At 47.1% G+C, this 19,844-nt stretch overlaps 1 long non-coding RNA gene across 1 annotated transcript; it reads right to left on the bottom strand.

Annotated features, from left to right (window-relative positions):
- Nucleotides 1–16,611: 16,611 nt before the first annotated feature.
- Nucleotides 16,612–19,526, bottom strand: LOC144767082 (uncharacterized). Its single transcript, XR_013598055.1, has 3 exons — nt 19,435–19,526; nt 17,783–17,911; nt 16,612–16,840 (listed from the first exon to the last, which is right to left on the bottom strand). It is a non-coding gene; the product is annotated as an uncharacterized LOC144767082 (long non-coding RNA).
- Between the last annotated feature and the right edge of the window lie 318 nt (nt 19,527–19,844).

Consider the following 19,844-nt stretch of genomic DNA (forward strand, 5'->3'; position numbering starts at 1 on the left):
TAAAAGGCTTGAAGAGGAACAGATCAGTCGCTTAACCTAGATATTATGCCTGAGGAAATAGCTTCTGCCATAGTGGCCCTCTCTTCTGGTAAAGCAGCAGGAGATGATGCAATCCAGTTAGAGTTCTATAAAATATTTAAGGATAATTTGATTCCCTTTATGAGAAAGATCATGCATCAAATAAGTTTAAGTGGAGGGGTGCCTAGGTTGTGGGATATGACAAACATTGTTTTCTTTTAAAAAAAGAACAAACCAAAGGAAGAATGTGGGTCATATCGCCCGATCTTGCTCATTAATGCAGATGCAAACATTTTCGTAAAAATATTGGTAATGCGCCTGGCACCTTTTATGGCACAACTAGTTCCTGGCCGACAACACGGTTTTATACCCAGTAGGGATACGACAGCGCATGTGAACGCAACCTTAATCCCCTTTAATGCTGCATCAAAATTAAAGGTGGATATGGGAATGGTCATGCTCGACACGGAAAAAGCATTCAACCGTGTAACATGGGAATGTCTTTGGGCCACACATAAGGAATATAACATCTCTGGCAGTTTTTGTGGATGGTTTAGAGCTTTGTATAAATAGCCACGGGCTAAACTAATTTACTTACAGCTGCAGTCCATTCCTTTTATGATACTTAGGGGTATTCTGCAGGGTTATCCTCTTCCCCCTCTACTTTTTCCTTATATATAGAACCTTTTATAAGATCACGTCTTGCTAATGTATCGATTTTGCCAATCCATCTAGGATCTGGCGAATTGAAAATAATGGCTTATGCTGATGACATAGCTGTCTTCTCCGCAGTTCCAATCAAGGCTATAGATGCAATCCAGACAGACGCCAGAACATTTGGGTTTTTCTCTGGCTATAAATTAAATGTAAATGAAATGCAGGCCCTTCTCAACTTTCAAACCAATAAAATAGTGTTAGGGGCTTGCTCAGCAGCAACTTATTTAGGGGTACAGATCACTCCAGACTTGGGACCGATTATAAGGCTGAACTATGATTCTTTGTTAAAAGCTGTGATTGGGGGCGTGGCTTGACCGGCAACGATGGTGGTCATGTAGCGCGTGAGCTCCGACCAGCCGTCACCTATCCTGTTCTATTATCCTTGCCCTGAGCATCAACGAGGGCACAGAAGTCTCCTGTGTGGTCCCCGGGCCTGGGGGCATTGTCCGGTGGGTGGCAGCAGAGTGCTGGTGAGCCGGGAGACCTGCGGAGCCCCGGTGACGAGGGGCGGCCTGCGGAGTCTGGTGAGGCCCGAGGCCGGGACCTCGATTTTCGCGCTGCCGACCGGGGGCTCTGGTTCCGCGGCACCCGCGAAGCAGTGCCGCCCGACATCCTGAGAGGCGAGGGAGCAGGGTCACCGCTGGAGTGCAGATGATGGTGGGATTGCGCCTTTGAGGGCCGGGAGAAGCCTTTCATCGGAGCGGTATAGTGGGAGCGGCCGCCATCTTGTGCTATCCTCGTACCCCCTCGGTGGGCCTCGAGTGTGGAGGGGGCCCGGGTCTCTGCAGGTCGGCGAGTTGTGTCCCTGGGCCGAGACGGCGGTGGCGGCCGGGTGGGCCACGTGGTGACTCCGTGGCTGCGGTGAGTGGAGTGAGCAAGCAGGGAGCGGTGGGGTGCTGGGGCGCCCCCTCCCTCTCCTTCCCGCATCTGGCCACTTTGACGATAGCCCTTCTTTGGGACCGTGGAGCTCGGGGACTAGGTCAGGCCCCGGTGGGAGGCTGATGGACCCCTGGGAGCTGTGAAGTGGTGTGTGTGTCAGTGGCTTGCTGGAACTGCTGCTGGGCCCAGCTGGCCTCAGTCCCCTGGCGGGGGAGCCCAAGACCTTAATACATAGCCCCTGGCCTATCGGACATTGTGGAGTTCAGTGGGCTGGTTGCCTGCGACTGTGGACGCTGGGGCTAGGCGGTCTGCTGCCCCTCGGCATGGGGCCCTTGGACTTACCTGTTGGTGGAGCCGGTCTTGGCCGCGCCTGCGGTGGTGGGCATTGGAGTGGGGTGCCATCCGGCCTTGAGTGACCGGCACAGTCACGATGACGCGGGGCCAAGCTGGAGGCGGTCACACCAAGCAGGGGACCCTCGACAAATTCACAGAGGCGGGCCAGGGGACTGGTGGCGGGGGTTCGCAGGCCCCTGCGCCGGATAATGCGGCTTTGCTGGCGACCATAACGCAGTCACATCAAGATTGGGGCTGTTGGGGCAGATGTCACACTACTCTGCCAGGACCTGAGGAATGCGGTGGAGCGGATCACCGGCGCGGAGACCCGAATATCCGAGGTGGAGGATGATGTGTCCGTATTGCAAAAGAAGATTGCGGCAATGGAGAAGATACAAAAAGGCCTGGCAATGAGGGTCGAGGACACGGAAGGTCGGGCCCGACAGAACAACCTTCGCTTCGTGGGCTTTCCTGAAGGCTGTGAGGGTGAAAAAGTGGAGCGCTTTCTGGCCCAGTGGCTGGAGGGCTGGCTTCCCCCGGACATGCTATCACGCTGTTTCATTGTGGAGAGGGCCCTTCGGGCTCTTATGCAGAAACCCCCAGTAGGAGCACGCCCGCGACTGATAATCGCCAAGTTTCTGAACTACTCTGACCGCGATGTCATCTTGCGGCAAGCGCAAGTGAAGGCCTCTCTCGCTTATGATAATGCGACTATCCCCATCTTCCCGGACTACATGCAGTTAGTGCAGCAGCAGCGTTAATCCTTTCTAGCCGCCAAGGCTCGCCTCCGCGGCCTCAAGCTTCAGTATGCCTTGCTGTATCCGGCGCGGTTGCGGGTGATCTACAAATCCCGCACACTGTTCTTTGATACCTCGGAGGAGGTATTCCACTGGACGGACGAAACGGTGAAACTCCGAGTCAACGCGGCCCAGGGCGGAGAGTCAGACTCCTCTTCAAATTGAAAGGCCTGTGAGGGCCTTAGGAGTCAGCAGTGTCATTGCAGGCGATCGAGATCTGGACGCAGCTTACGTTCCAGCTCTGCATCTCGCCGGGGGGAGCCCGCACCGACACAGCAATCGGATGCGCCATGAAGTCTGGGACTGTTCTATAAAACTGTATGTATGGTAATTATAGATGCTCAGGTGCACAGCTTACAAGGGCTGGGAGCCTGACCCAGCAGGTGTGGGTGGGAGGGAGTAAGAGCCCTGTTATATGGGTTGTCACTTGGGGATCCATTGGAGGGGTGGTCCTGGGTCCCTGGTTGGGGCCCGGGCTGCGGTCCGGCCGCAACAGGTGCTTCCATGTTTGGAAGGTGCAGGGTGGGTGGTGGAGGGGGGATTGGTGGTTGGAGTTGGGGGGTTTGTGTACGCTGCTATGTGTTGGTCATGCGTTGTACGTGCTGAGTCACCAGGACACAGGTAATCTATATAGTAATACAGTCCTATGTCTGCTATGGGACAGGAGGGACGGGTAGGCCCTGGCACCTTGCGAATATTGAGCTGGAATGTGCGAGGGGTGCTAGATAAGGTGAAGAGGGGAGCTGTTCTCCAATATGCAAAGAGGGCGGGGGCGGACGTCTTATTCCTTCAGGAAACACATCTGCTTGGCACGAAGGCACTGTGCCTCCAACGGTTCAGGTTCACACAGATATACCACTGTGGCTTCACAAGGTGGTCTAGGGGGGTTGCTATCCTAATACACCGTCGGGTTTCCTATGTGCATGATCGACTCTGGGCTGATACACACAGCAGGTATGTTCTCATGCAGGGCAGGATAGGGGGAGACATGGTGACCCTGGGTAGTGTGTATGCCCCGCCGCCTCTGCAGTGGCCCCTTGTGAAAAAGGTCATGTCCCTCTGGGGCGCCATGCCTGATACCTTTTCAATAGTAGGGGGGGATTGGAATGATGTTATGGACCTGGGAAGTGATAGGTGGCGCAGCGGGGCGGTTGATGGGGGAGGGTGGGGTGGGTGTTTCCACCACAAAACTACATGCTCTGGCATCAGGCCTGGATTGGACAGATGCATGGAGATATCGACATGGCTCACGTAAAGACTACACATATTTTTCTGCGGTACATGACTCATTTTCCAGACTCGATTACATATTTGTTCCAAGGGGGCTGGCCTATAGAATCCTGTCGGTAGATATACTGCCGAGGGCCTTGTCTGATCACTCACCAGTAGCCCTCACATTTAGTGTAGGCCCAGCCAGGCAGCCGTTTCGGTGGCGTGTGTCGGGGTGGCATCTGATGCAGAAAGACTACAGGGAACATATGGCTATGGAGTTAGATCATTTTCTGGTGTCTAATGAAGGCTCCGTGGACTCCCCGACTACCCTGTGGGAGGCGTTAAAGGCCACTCTGCGGGGTGTGGACATCTCCTGGTGTGCGGCGGCCCGTAGGGAACAGCGGAAAAAGTTGGTGCAGCGCGAGGCGGCATTAGAAGACTTGGAGCGTAGAAGTCGGGGAGTGAATGGTGGACTCGCCAGGCGGCAGCTAGTCATTGCCCAGCAACAGTACGCCACAGTGCTGATGGATGAGGCGCGACAGGCTTGGCTGGCCACTCGTAGTCCGGTGTACCTGTGGGGGGACAAATCGTGCAAACTGCTACATCGCTTGTGTCAGGGCACACTTCATGCCCAGCCGCTGCCTCAAATCGTAGGTCTTGGGGGGGCCCTCACTTGAACCCACCGCAATTGCTGATAGCTTCGCTGCATATTACGAGGAGCTCTACGCGCCCCGGGAGTGCTTGCCGGCCGATATGATCCAGCTCTTTATTGATGACCTTCCTCCGCGTGCGGTATCAGACGATGTGCGGGACTTGCTGGACAAGCCGCTCACTGACGATGAAATTAGTACGGCCCTGGGTGAGCTGAAACCCGGTAAGGCGCCTGGCTCCGTCCGGTGTTGGAGGAGGCGCGCGAGGGGGGGGTGCTCCCACCAGATTGGTGAAACGCGGAGGTAGTGGTGTTTTTGAAGCCGGGCAGGCCCCCGGAGAGTCATGCGTCCTACCTACCGTTGCAGTGTGACAAGCAGTATCAATATGCGGGAGAGTATCTACCTGTTCAGAGACGCTTTCCAAGCTAACTGAGCCTATCGGCAAAGAAGAGACTTCAGTACCTTAAAACATTGTAGCCCTCGCACCATCTTCACTTTGGCCGCAAACAAGGGCAGTAGCTGAAATATTGTCTCGATTCAGGTCCAGTCGCACTGCCTCAAGAAGAGCTGCCGCCATTATCTGTTCCTGCAGGGGGGTGCCTGAACCACACATTTGTAGAATGTCGGCAGCTTTCCCCGACTGAAGAAGCTTAAGCATAGGCTTGCCAACTTGGATTTTCAGCTCCTTTGCTGCTTTGCAGTGCAATGGTCGCAGGCTGATGGTAAAGTGGCTGGCAAGGTGAGCCCTCTTTGGAAATAGGTTACTGCCAAGGGGGAAATAAGAGCTATAATGTCAAGATTATCAGGCTCACCACGCAGCAGCAATATGTTGTCCCCTGCAGCTGTCTGCCCGGGCTGCGAGATCCAAGTCCAAGGGGCACTCAATAGCCTCCAGCTGGAGAAAGAGGTGGGGGTTGCTATGGGCCTCTGTCTAATAATACCACTTTTCTTACAACGGAGGCTGGAGCTGATTCTAGCAATGAACCCTCGTTGTCTACAATCTTGCAGGCCCTCCATGATCAGAGAACAGAGACACAAGAGTATTTCAGCCAAGCTAGGGCACACAGTAGCCGGATACAGCAAGTCTTGCCAAAAGTTTCAGTGAAGGTTGCGGGTCTAACACAAGACATTACTGAAATGCAGCAACATGTTGCAGACAATGAGGAGATAACAGCAGCTACAGCAAAAACAGTCAAACTGCACAATGGACAGCTTCAGGGACTGAAGGATAAAGTCGAAGACCTTGAGAACAAGCAACAAAGGAGTACTTTGAGAGCCTTTGGCATTCCTGAGGAAAAATAAATGGCTGATCCCCATGCATATATTGTCCAGTGATTTCAGAAGACATTTACTGATCTCTCTGACTTGGATTGGGAATCTCAGATTCAAAGAGCTCACAGGCTTCCACTATTCCTGAGCAAAGTATCTATAGCCAATCAACAACACCCATGTCCAATGATTATTTATTTTGGTAATTTGTTGTTAAAGCAAACCGTTTTTATTCGGGCTCACCCCGGGTATGACAAACTCACTCTCCTTCTTTCTCAGATCAGATCTTTGTAAAGAGGCAATGGAGAAACGATGGCAACTTCACCAGCTGATCGACCCTATGAAAGCAGCAGGCGTGCAAGTCTTTCTTCAGGAACTGGCACGCTTAAAAGTGATAGGTGGTGAACATATTTGGAATATACAAAGGGCAATCGAGGCCCAGCAGATTCTTAACTCTAGGGGGTCCCCGGGAAGGAAGGCCCCTTGAGATTTATACTGGACAATGGTTAATGGCCTCTGTGTGCCCAAGCTCTTGCTGTAGTGGCTGGTTTTCTTTTTGTCTTTTCTCATGTCTCTTCTCTTAAGGAATTAAAAGGTGCTAAACTATTATTTTTTTTACAAAAACAGATATAGGAGTCAAAGAGGCAAATGCTTAAATATATGTGCAACAAACTTACAGTTGATGGTCGGGGGAGGAGGCCGGGTTTTTCTTTTTCTTCTCTCTTGTCGCCTACTTCGCAAATCTACAGCGTAGCGTAGTAGTTTTTCTTCCTCGCGCGCTCAATAGCATTCTTGCGTGCGCGATAATGACTTACCGTGGTTCTGCGTTAGCTTTCTCGCTTTTCTCTCCCGGTCGCGTTCGCTACGATGTTTGGAATCCGGCCGCACAATCCTATGCGACTTTGAGCGCGCGAACATGTCATTGGGACGTGCGATCCTCCCATGTTGGTAAGATCGCGTTTCCGAACACGCAGCAACTGCATTCTGGCACAGAATATCTCCAGAGCATGTTAAAATCTTCTCCAAAATGTTCATTTAACCCCTCAGATTGTGATTTGGCTCTATTTTTTGGGGCTAGGAGTCTTCTTTTTGTTTCTACTCTTTTTTTCAAGAGAAAGGAAGTGCCCCTGAGTCTCCAACTTCCTGTTCCTGTCCACCAGGCTCCTCCCAGTGCTTTGTCCATGTGGTGTTCACTTTCATTTGGAATTGGAGCTGGAAGGATCACTCTTTGTGTTTGTCTGCTGCATCATAGCATTTAATTGGATTTATTGAGGAAATTTGGATTTGATCTTTTAACTACAGTTTTCTGTGCTTCTTAATCTTTCCTAAATATTCTTTTTGGGGGAGGCCTGTACTGTTTTGGCATGTTTGCACAGTGCTGCAACGCGACCTTACAGTTTTTATCGTCTTCGCGCGCTCAATGTGCGTGCTCGGGGGTGCGATCACGACGTTTTGTACAGTTCGCGCCGCCGAACACGCCGAATTTGCATTCTCGCGAGCAATATCTCTCGAGTTGCCTAAAACGTTCCCGAAAATGTAGATGCTGTTTTTTTTGCTAAAAGAAACTCCTCAGGTTGTCATTTGCTTGTAGTTTTTGGAGCATGGATCACTTACTGTTTCTGTCCTCTATGTACCTTGTTGTTTGAGGGTGGCCTGACCATGTGGGCGGCTTGGTGGCGGCCATTTTGTCAAGCCAAGCACATTGTCCTTTTGCCATAGGAATATATTGTCTATTTGTCTGTCTTCTCTTTCTTTTCATGTTTATGGGGGTGGCCAGGCCATGCTGGGGCGGCCATTTTCCATGTGGAGGGCGGCCATTTTAATTCCTGGTACTAGTAGCAGCCTCTGTGTTTTTGCCATAGGCCTCCAAGCTACTAGAGTCCTCCTCATCATGGGTGCATGAAAGTTGTTCAATTGTTATAGGGGTGTTTAAGTTGTAAGTGTAACATCATGTGGGTCGTGGATGGCTTTGGATTAATTAGAAAAATGTGTCTTTGGTGTTGAATTGCAGGTTTTGGTTGTGTTGAATAATATGGCTTTTTCCTGCGCACTAGGTAACCCTAGAATTCAGCTCGCGTAGTTTTGGTAAGTTTGCACAGTGCAGCAACGCGACCTTACAGTTTTTGTCGTCTTCGCGCGCTCAATGTGCGTGCTCGGGGGCGCGATCCCGACGTTTTGTTCAGTTCGCGCCGCCGAACACTCTGAATTTGCATTCTCGCGAGCAATATCTCTCGAGTTGCCTAAAACGTTCCCGAAAATGTAGATGCTGTTCATTTTGCTAAAAGAAACTCCTCAGGTTGTCATTTGCTTGTAGTTTTTGGAGCATGGACCACTTACTGTTTCTGTCCACTATGTACCTTGTTGTTAGACGGTGGCCTGACCATGTGGGCGGCTTGGTGGCGGCCATTTTGTCAAGCCAAGCATTTTCCTTTTGCCATAGGAATGTTTTGTCTGTCTTCTCTTTCTTTTTAGGTTTTTGGGGGTGGCCAGGCCATGTGGGGGCGGCCATTTTAATTCCAGGTACTAGTAGCAGCCTCTGTGTTTTTGCCATAGGCCTCCAAGCTTGTGGCCTACTGTGCCAGTAGGTAGGCCCAAGGGTACTACTAGAGTCCTCCTCATCATGGGTGCATGAAAGTTGTTCAACTGTTATAGGGGTGTTTAAGTTGTAAGTGTAACATCATGTGGGTCGTGGATGGCTTTGGATTAATTAGAAAAATGTGTCTTTGGTGTTGAATTGCAGGTTTTGGTTGTGTTGAATAATATGGCTTTTTCCTGCGCACTAGGTAACCCTAGAATTCAGCTCGCGTAGTTTTGGTAAGTTTGCACAGTGCAGCAACGCGACCTTACAGTTTTTGTCGTCTTCGCGCGCTCAATGTGCGTGCTCGGGGGCGCGATCACAACGTTTTGTTCAGTTCGCGCCGCCGAACACGCTGAATTTGCATTCTCGCGAGCAATATCTCTCGAGTTGCCTAAAACGTTCCCGAAAATGTAGATGCTGTTCATTTTGCTAAAAGAAACTCCTCAGGTTGTCATTTGCTTGTAGTTTTTGGAGCATGGACCACTTACTGTTTCTGTCCTCTATGTACCTTGTTGTTAGACGGTGGCCTGACCATGTGGGCGGCTTGGTGGCGGCCATTTTGTCAAGCCAAGCATTGTCCTTTTGCCATAGGAATGTATTGTCTGTCTTCTCTTTCTTTTTATGTTTTTGGGGGTGGCCAGGCCATGTGGGGGCGGCTATTTTGTGTGACCTTCCATCCTGTTTGCCGGCTTGCCGCAGGCCTACAAAGTTGTGTGATTTTGTTTGCTGCCAGTAGGCCTAGAGTCCCAGAGATAGTCAGCGGGGATGCTTGATGGAGCGGTTTCCATTTTGTCTGTTGAATTTAACATCATTTAGGGCATGGGTGGCAATGCATTAAATTTTCAAATGTGGTGTTTGGGTTGTAGTTAACTGTTTGGGGGAAAACTCCAAATGCCTTTGTTGTTTGTGTTGTTGTGTAACTTTCAAACCTTGTAGCCATGGGGATTTTTTTTTTGCATTAAACTGTGATGTATGCATCCTCCTTTTTCTGGCCATATAGGGAGGGATATGGTTGAGTTTATTTTTTTCTGGCCTTTGCCCTTTACCCATGTACCTGTGATGAGTGCCCATGTGGAGCTGTGGTGGTAGTAGTAGTGTGCCGTTTTGTTTTTGACAAATTAGCCTGTGTCTTGCCATTGTTCCTGTTGGCTTACTAGTTGTTCACATCCCCATTGCTATCTGCTGCAGGTCACTGATGCTGCATCCATGATGCACAAATTATGGATAAACAAGTTCCACTTCCACTACATTTGCATTTTAATTCTTTGCTATTCTTACTCTTATTGGATGTACTAATACTTCTAGTAGTAATTAAAGCTAAAAAAAAATCCATATTGGACTGATGTTGTTCTGCCTTCTTTGCTTGTAGGTGCACAAAAGACTGAAGAGGAGGTGTCTGTCATCATTCATCGCCTGTTCTACTGCCAGACGGACGTCCTTCTGTACTACGTCACGTGTGGTGTGAGTGACTAACCTGACCAGACATCATTCTCAGCAACTGAGTGCTGCTGCTGACATCTGAGGAAGATGGGCCCAAAGAAAGCAGGTACCAGGTCCTCCAAGACCAAGAAAGTTGCTGAGAAGAAGGAAGAACAGAAGAAGGAACTGACACTTAAGTCTGGTGTTGACCCGAAAACCTTTTTTGGGAGAAAAAAAGTACGCCTGCAGCAGCAGTGACCGGGGTCCAAGCTGGGGCCAGCACCTCCGCATCAGTGGGCCCAAGCCACCACCCCAGGCCCAAGCCGATGAGTGGGGAAGAGGTAGCCAGCCTAATGGTGGAAAGCAGTGATACTGAGCCTGACCTGAACTTATCTCAATCTCAAAGTAGTACACATTCCACGCAAGAGGGAACACAGCAGAAAAGTGGTGAACAACCAGCGCCCGCAATAGTAGATGTTCAACAACCACCGCCCGCAATAGTAGATGCTCAACGAAAAGAACAACCACAACCACCACCTGTAATAGCAGTTGTTGTTACACAACCACCGCCCGCAATAGTAGATGTTCAACAAAAACAACTACCACAACCACAGCCTGCAATAGTTGTTCTAGAACCACCACTGGCAATAGTAGTTGTTGTTCCTCCCGAAGTCGGGGCAGTTCAGGAAATTGAGCCTGATGCAGAGCAAGAAGAGGCAGCACATCATGCAGGAGATCTATTGGTTTCCAAATCCCCACCAAGGAAAAGGAGGGTTAGTCCATTGAGTTCTTCGCCAAGCATCCCTTCTGATGATCTTGACATCACTTGGGAGCCAGAACGATCTGAGCATGAGAGGGAGAGACATCCCAAGAAGACCAGGCTAGGGAAAAGGAAGGTTCCAGGAAGCCTACCACTTATGGGTGCGATGTTCAGCAGCCGGATAATGATGGTGATGATGAGTCAGACCCAGTCATCACAAGCATTACTCCTGGCCCTGAGGACATGGAGACCAACATTTTAAACCTATCAAGAATGGCTGTGACTAGGGATGTAGTAGCACGCATACCACCAACACAGGCCACACCAAAACTACCTCCTGCTTCCATTTTTACATTTGCACAAAGCCGGCAGCGTCCTACATCCAGCACAAGTTCCACCTCAGCAGAAGGAGGTAGTGGTACTACTGCACAGCCACATAGTGCAGTTCACCACCCAACCTCCAGTTCATCCGGCATTGGAAGTGGCACTTCTAGCAGGAGACAAAAGTTAAGCTCCCCAGTGTGGGACTTCTTTACAGTTAGCGCAAATGAGGACAACATTGCTATATGCTCCATTTGTCATTCCTATGTTAGTCGTGGTAAGCTTGGCACAAACTATGGTACCGGAGGCCAAATGACCCATATGAAAAATCACCACCCAATCCAGTGGGAGGACCACCTACGTAACATAAAAGCAGGAACCATTAATGTTGGTGGGGAAGCAGTAGAAGGTCCACGGGTAACCGGACAGGATGAAGAGGGAGACATTCTATCTGGTAGTGGTAACCTAAGTACCCCTGTCCCACTCCCCAGCACTGCAGTGGTAGAACCCAGATCCTCCGGATCAGCAACATCTCAGTGGCACCAGAGTAAGAGTAACCCGGAGACACCAAGGAGTACGGGTGTGAAGTCTGTGACACGAAGTACTGCATCGGGCATATCTGAAAGAAATAGCAAGCAGCGTACCATTCTTAGCATGTTTAGGCAGGAGGGGAAGTACGAGCGCAACCACCCAATAGCACGTTTGTATAATGCTAAGCTTGCAAAAATGTTAGCTCTGGACCTTCTCCCTTTTTCTTTTGTTGAAGGAATGGGTTTCTTGGAATTTGTGTCAACCCTCTGCCCAAAATGGAATGTTCCCAGCCGCTACTATTTTGCCAGAGTTGCTGTTCCAGCACTACACCACGACGTGCTGGAATTGCTTGGGAAAGCCTTGCAGCAGAGTGCTGTGCATAGTATCCACCTGACAACAGACATGTGGAGCAGTAGTCAAGCCACAGATTACATGTGCATCACAGCACACTGGATCTCTTTTTCAGGTGTCAGAGACAAGATATCTACAGGCATTGACACTACTGAGATTTTTAATAATACTCGCAAACATGCTACTGTAGCCATGTTTGCTATGGAGCAATCGCATACTGCTGCAAACATTTTGGATGAGTTCAACAGCAAGGTCTTTGAATGGCTCCAACCAAGAGGCCTCAATATTGGTTTTGTTGCCACCGACAATAGCAGTAATGTAGTTAAGGCCATGGAATATGGCCGCTATTTCAGGGTCCCGTGTTTGGCACACTGCATTAACATTGTGGTTCAAGACTTCCTGAAAAGTGAAAGCAAAGTCAGCAACTTACTGACCATTTGCAGAAGAATCTGCACGCATTTCAATCATTCTTTTAAAGCCCGGAAGCAGCTACGGGTCATTCAACGTGAGTGTAACATGCCAGTCAAAGCACTCATTCAGGAGGTACCAACACGTTGGAACTCTACGTACTACATGCTCGAACGGCTGTTTGAGCAGTACATACCACTTAATGCTTATGTCATGACAAGAAGATCAGGGGATAATGCTGTTAAAGCCATGACCGTTGAGATGTGGCAATGAGACCTCATTAAATGCCTGACTGAGATGCTACTTCCTTTTGAGGTCTTCACACGTGCAGTCAGCAGGGAGGACTGTACTATGAGCCAAGCAATCCCATTGTTGTAAATGCTTGAGCAAGAGCTGAAGGAGGTGTCTGAAACGTACGAAGGTGTGGAAGGAAAACGTGAAGCATGTAATTTAGCGAAGTCCCTAGCAAGCCGCTTATCTGAGAATACAAGGATTCAAAATAAGATTGTGTCACATCAACATTACATTACTGCCACAATTTTGGATCCACGGTACAAATTATTTGTGAACAGTAATGCAGTAATTCCTTTTTCAGAAGAGGATGTTTCCAAGTACAAAACTGTAATAGCCAAGGAAGCCACTGATTTAGAAAATGAACGGCTCTCAATTAGAGGCCTGCCAGTGCCAGCCCAGGACAGTGCAAGTACTACTGAGCATCCTACAGAGTCAAGTTCTTCTTCACAGCATGCGAGCAGTGCGTTTGCTTCCCAGCAGTCACCAACACAAACAATAACACCAACCGCACCAACAGGATCTGATTCATCAGACACAAGCAAAAAAATAGCTGCTTGGTTTCTACAGAAAGGGATGGGGAAGTCCGTTGCTGTCGCAAAGCAAAAAGAGTACGAGCAAACCAGAGCACCAATAAACATTGAGCGGATGGTCCAGGCCTATCTGGATGACACAACAGAGGTGTTCATGGAGCAAAGCCCATTGGTGTATTGGTATAGGACAAGAAGCCAATGGCCACTGCTCAGCAGGCTGGCGATAAAGTATCTAGCTTGCCCTGTTGCAAGTGTCTCTTCTGAGCGTGTGTTCAGTGCTGCTGGTGCCATTGTGACTGTGAGAAGGACCAGTCTCTCGCCCAAAAGCGTGGAGAGGTTAACCATGATAAAAATGAACCAGCACTTGATACCACCAGACTACCAAGTCCGTGAATCAGAGCTGGAAGAGGAGAGCGAGTCGGAAGAAATAAGTATTGGGTTACAGGACCTACTTCTGTCAGAAGAGCCACCAGGGTTTGAGGACGAGCTCCTCTTCCCTGACAACTAGGCTTGGAAATTGTTACATTCTCCCTTCCTTTATTTCTCCCTTCCTTAGTTATTTGTGTGTATCTGTCTTTCTGACTCAAACTTGAAAACCAACTCCATCTTCCTTTCTCTTTTAATTACCTATTGGAGTTGGACATCTGAGCATTTACTGTGCACTCCACTCATCAGAGTCCTGCTCCATCTTCCTGACTCACCCTAAATACATTTCCATCTTGCCATGCTTTGGATGGAGATGGACAATAGTGCAATAATGTAGCCTCTAACAGTACCTCCATAACAATTGAAACGTACGTGACTAAAGCCATCTTCTGTTTTGTTTCCAATCTGAAATGCATCACTGTCTTAAGGCTAGACCTCTGTCTGCAGGCATACACAACTCTTCAATGTCAGAACTTGAACAGGGCTCCAAAATTAAAGTAAACTCGTCATCACTTTCAGAAGATTCTGCTGCATCTGTGATCTGACAGTCACAAAGAAGAGAAAGACAGGTATATGAAATAAATGATGCCATACATTGCATTTGCTGCTTGCTGACTGACTCAGAGCAAATGTGCATGAAGTCGAGTAGTTTCAAAGTGCTTGTGTCTCGCGTGATGGTCAATGTTTCCATGTTGTTTAATAATATGTATCCAATTGTACTCCTACTACTGCAGGTGCAGTCTGGACTTAATCGTAGTCACTCAATACATACTTAGTTGCTGTTTTTGGTCAGTTGGAGAACACGTACACATGCCACACCGGATGATGATGTCAGTCAGTTTGATCAGAGATGAATGATGGAATATGTTCAGGAAGTGGAATACAAGGTAAACACACAACCAATCAAGAAGAAGCACAGCAGACCTAGGCTACATGTGTGTGCAGTGGTGGAATGGAATAGTGGTATGATTGACATTGGCGCATTGATTTAGAATTACATTAATCACTTGCTTTGGAAATACTAGGTTGATGTATATGCCTTTTGTCTGAAACTCTGAAAAATGTAGGTAAATGGTCTTTGGGCCACAGACTCACGTCCTGGTGTTGTGGCCCTGTAACTGTTCTGTGCTGGCTCCTATCTTGTTGTTCTTTCTGATGACTGATGTGCAACTAGAAGAGTAGAGTTAATGAATGTATCCAATTAGCCTCAGTCTGAAAATGTTCTCGCTCACAAGTCTTGTCTTTTCCGCACTACACCGTAATTGATTTCTATGTTTTCATTCTGTTAACTTATTTTGTAATACCCCATTTCTTCTTTCATCAACACTTACAGGCCGGCCTTTCACCCAGCGCTACTATATTTATACGTGGAGCAACAACTCACACTTACCTTACCAATCCTCCTCATCATTCTGCCAGAGGCGCCCAAGGATGATATAATCAATCATTCAGTCACAACAGTGTCCATGGAAGGGAGGAAAAAATGAATGACGAGATACAACTACACATTTGGCCCTGGATAATACATTAACTTTAGTATCATTTTCATATTTTTCTTTGATTCCTTTTTCCTCTTCATTTATTTTATGCTTGTGTTTGGTAATTGATTGTTCACTTAAAGTATCTCAATTTTGTTTGCTAGCTTTCAGCCCGCTACAACAGGTATTACGGTTTCTCAGAGGGCATACAGCCTAGGCAAAACTCATATCATTCATATCATAAGAAGTACTTCCTTTGAATTGTGTAGTAGTAGTTAAGTAATTACCACTTCTTATTAACCATCCAGTTAATGAAACCTTCATCGTGCATCCATTTCGCTGTTCTTAATTGACTTTACATTTATTGTGGAATTGTGGATCAGCAATCATCGTCTTCATTGTTTTGCTTGTTGTCTCCATGCGTACTGTTTTTCTTTGTCAAACCTTTCCCCAAACCCCCATTCTCCTCCATTCATCAAACCCTAACCCTCTTCCCCCGGGCTGTGTGGTTTTTATTGAGATGTGATGTTACTACATTAAATATACACCAACAATTGATCACACGCTTGCTGGGGCAGATGTGGTGAAACCAACACTAATAAAATCAAAAATCAACGAGGCAGGGCGAGGATCTTCTTCTGCTTGCCCACCCAAGCTCACTCTATGTAATAGTGTACAAGGCAATTAATTTCCCAAAGTGACCCAACGAATAAATGTAAATCATTGCTGGCATTGTTTGAATTTAATTTTAGAGCATGTACGTTTACGATTTGTATTGTGTTTTAATGACTCCAACGCAACTACAGTTATCTTCTTCTACTTTTTCAGTCCCCAACACCATTGATTTCTTTGAGTTCGTTTAGCTGTTGCAATATTGTTTGTATTTTTGGTCCGTATTATGTACTGTAATTTTCTACTTCTCTCACATTCTTTCTCAGGCAAATGACTGTCTCTTTGTTTTTGTTTTCCAATGCTAGTGCCAGTGTCTAGGACTAGGAGTCTACTCGACTACTATCACACAACCACGACATATTCTCCGTTGTCTTGGGAAACCATGCAGCCCTTGCGGTGCCAAACGTAATCATCATCAATCACAGGTAAGAAGAGCAGTTTGCTGGGAGGTCTAATGGAGGAGAGGCTGGTAGTACTAATAGGACAAATGTTACTTTGAGTGAGGGGCACAGCATCTATCTGTTTGCATGTTACACATGTGGTCAGTTAATAAAGTATTTCAATCAAACACTGGCCGCTGCCCTGCATCTAGAGTAAACCTTGTGACGTACAACAGTAACCCCACCACAAAACAACATCATATCATATCTGTGTTAGTTGAAAATAAATAACATTTATTCATGTATAAAAATATCCTCCTATCCCCACCCTAACCCCAACCATAGTCCAAGTCCAAAGAATGTCCCACAAAAATAACCCCAACACCCAATTCCCACCCACCAACAAAAGTATTAAAAAAGGGGCAAATCAACAGGGTCCATTACAATTGGCGGGCTTTGAGGTGTTTGTCCACTAAAATCTTTACACGCTCCTCTAATTGGTCCTCCAGCTTGGCCACCCGGAGGAGAAGTTGTTGCCGAAATGCACGGCACCTACATTTGCATCCATGCTGTGAGGGGGTGGCAGATGTTGAATGGCGGCGGTGAGCGGCTGCCTTGCCGCGGCGCCGTACTCCTGCAGGTGGAGCCTTGCTGGGGCCACACGCATTGGAGGCAGCAGCTGCTGCCGCCGCCTCTTCCTCCTCCTCAGCCTCAGCCACCAGCTTGCGGTACTCCTCCACAATGGCCTGCAGTTTCCTTTGCCGGGCCCTGGCTGCCAACTCCTTCCGTGATGGTTTTGAGGAAGGAGTAGGAGTATCTATAAAAAAAGAAACAGAATTGTAGCAAACTCTTCATAATGAATTCAACAGTACATAGTGGCTTTGTAGCACTATCAAGCGCAGTCCATACAATTGGTGTCAACTTTTAGTATCTATCTAATCTGTCCTCCTGCTTCCCCTGCCTGTAGCATTTGTTGAAGTTTTTTCCGACATTATACTTGCCCTAGTACTGGGTGGGCTTGAGTAAACATAAGAACAAAAGTCTTTTTTGTATCTCCTTTTATTTTTTCAAAGTAAGACTCTGCTTCCAGTGACAGTCTTCACCTATGATGAATACAAATACATTTAGGGGGCATCCACCCATTAAAAGTAAATGTCTATCATTCTTTATTATCGGCTTAGCTGGTTTCACTTTCACCAGCAACCCAACCACCCATGCGTCCACTCCTTCCTTGCCTTGGGTTTCATTGACACAAACTCCGCTCATGATTCTTGCTATCCACTGTATCCATGCACCCATATTCTTTTGCCCAACCAGGCCTGCATTTTCTTTGACCTTACAGTTCTACCCATCCTTTAACAACCCATGCATCCGATTCATATCAGCCATGTGAATGAACCTTCCAAAGTATCCTTCTATGGTAGTTAGTCTTATTATTACATCTCTGAGTCCTCCCTTCCTACTTCCACCCTAGTTCACTTCTTTCCCTTTTTCTTCAACAATCAACACATGCCTCAAGGTCATCTGATCTGACTTTTAGTCTTCTCCATAAGTTTCACAGCTGAGTTGGAGTCTGATGGAAGAGGCCGTGTTTACTCAACTAAAACTGGTAATGCTACAAACGGTGTCTTCTTCAACCATTGTATATTGTCCAGTACAACTTAAAATTCATACTATTTTAATAAGTCTCATAGCACAGTGAGGAAAAAAATGTCCCCCATCCACCTAGTAATGCAAATAAGTAATGAATATAACTTACCACCGCCCACCGCTGAACTTTCCTCCCCCACTGATGCTCCTGCAGGTGCCGCATCCTCTGTCCCCTCCTGGATGGCAATCTCTTCGCCGCTGGCCCCGTCGGCACTGGTGGTTAGTATTGATTGTGCACCTATGAAATCAAGTACACCTTTTTAGATGCCTGCACACCTCCCCCTATTTTACTAGTTGTACTTTTTTAACCAGGAAGGAAGATTGAAAAAACAGTTGCGTATAACCTGAATCGTTGTGACAGTGTAACTAGTCCAAATTGCATCCTAATGTACAGCAGTCACATTAGACAGAGTTTAGTTTTCATTTATTAGATGGTCCCTAGGGTCCTCTAATCTACTCCTACTCTAGTCTTTGGAAAGTTAGCCTGAGCCATATAACCATTTTTAGATCCGTGTCTACTGCTTTGCCCATGTTACTTTGCAGCTTGTTGCACAGTAAGAAAGACACCATTGAGGCCACATGAGTGTCGCATACAATTGACAAACCAGTATTGTTAGTCCCTGTTGCTTATCCATAATGTAATGTTGCACTTTTTGCCATGACTGCTAAAAACTGACATAGTTTTATTCACTGTCTAACGTGCAACATTTTTCTCATAGGCAGATGAGAAGAGAAGATTGCTTTACGAAACAAGGGATTTGAAGAGCTTTCGAAAGATGCATGTGTAACCCACTTACAGTATACGTTCAACGGTGAGAGGTCTCCCACAATTCACACATTTCTCTATCGTGCACTAGATGTACAAAATGTACAGTATTTAATCTTCATTTTGCATGGTGGAGCAGGATGTTTTTCATGGAAATACTTACAAGTTACAACAATACGAAGCTTGTTATTAACAGAAATAAAGTTTTTGAACTTGCACGTAGACTCTGTGGTATATTATTTTCAGTTCTGGGGTGTTGTGGAGTGAAACGAGTGAGTGAGCGAAAGGGTCTTCTTCTTCTTCTGTTCTGGGTTGTGTAATAAAATCATTGGGTATATCTAACTATCTTCGTGTGGGGGTCGGGAGTGGGACAAATAAATGACTATGACCAAGACACTTAGGTAGGTAGACTAGACGGTCATTGGATTATGGGTTCTTCGGACTGAGTTCTGTGACCAGGGGGTAAGGTCCAACCTCCCTATCACCAACATCAACAACATCCTAATTTCTTGTGCATAGTTCTGTATGTGTATGTGCAGAGAATAATAACCACAACAGTAGTAGAAGTATACTAACTGAACAAAAATTAGTAGGCAAACATCTGGTTGTGCATTTTTGTTGGTGGGAATTGACAAAGACTGGAGATTACAGAGGACAACGCAAAAGACAGGAGTGGACCCAGTGCCTACAGCTATTCTATCACAGCTTTATTCAAAAGAATACCTTAACTAAAGAGTGGCCCACAGGGCAAGCTTAGCTACACACAGTCTAATAGTAGTAGCACAGAGAGTCTTGGGGCAGAGGCAGTTTGAAGGAACTGAAAGTCAGGGATGGCATTGGATAGTTAGTGACCCAAAATTTGGAAAACAAATTTAAGACCAAAGAAGGTTTTGCTAACATTGAATTAGGAAGGAGGATTAATCGGTTGGAAAAAATAAAGTGCGTTAAAAAGTTAGGGAAATATAATTGTTAAATATAAGCACTGTAGGACTTACTGGGGCCAGCAGCAGGATCCGCGGTAGAGGAGCGCTCCTCTTGTGGTTGTCCCGCCAACTCGGACCCCGTCTTCTTGCCCTTGGGTGGTGCTGATCATGTAAGAAATAATAAAGAAAGAGAAACATTAAGAGCTGTGAAACAAAGACCTCATTCAAAAATCCTCTCAAACATTTTAGGGAACAACAATTCCAATAAAATTGACTTCAAAGTATAAATGACTACTGGCTTGCAAGATCCACAGACCGTCTACTTATAGAACACTAATCAAATGTGCCATAAACATTCTGATTGCAGAATATACTAAGGAAGCCAGTACCACCTGACCTACAACACCTATTCAAGAATCCATACGGGCCAATTGTTCAGTAAGTCGGCATTGCAATTTTATTTTTGCCCGCAAACGTGCATA

Source organism: Lissotriton helveticus, chromosome 7 (genome assembly GCF_964261635.1).
Source record: "Lissotriton helveticus chromosome 7, aLisHel1.1, whole genome shotgun sequence".
Lineage (NCBI taxonomy): Eukaryota > Metazoa > Chordata > Amphibia > Caudata > Salamandridae > Lissotriton > Lissotriton helveticus.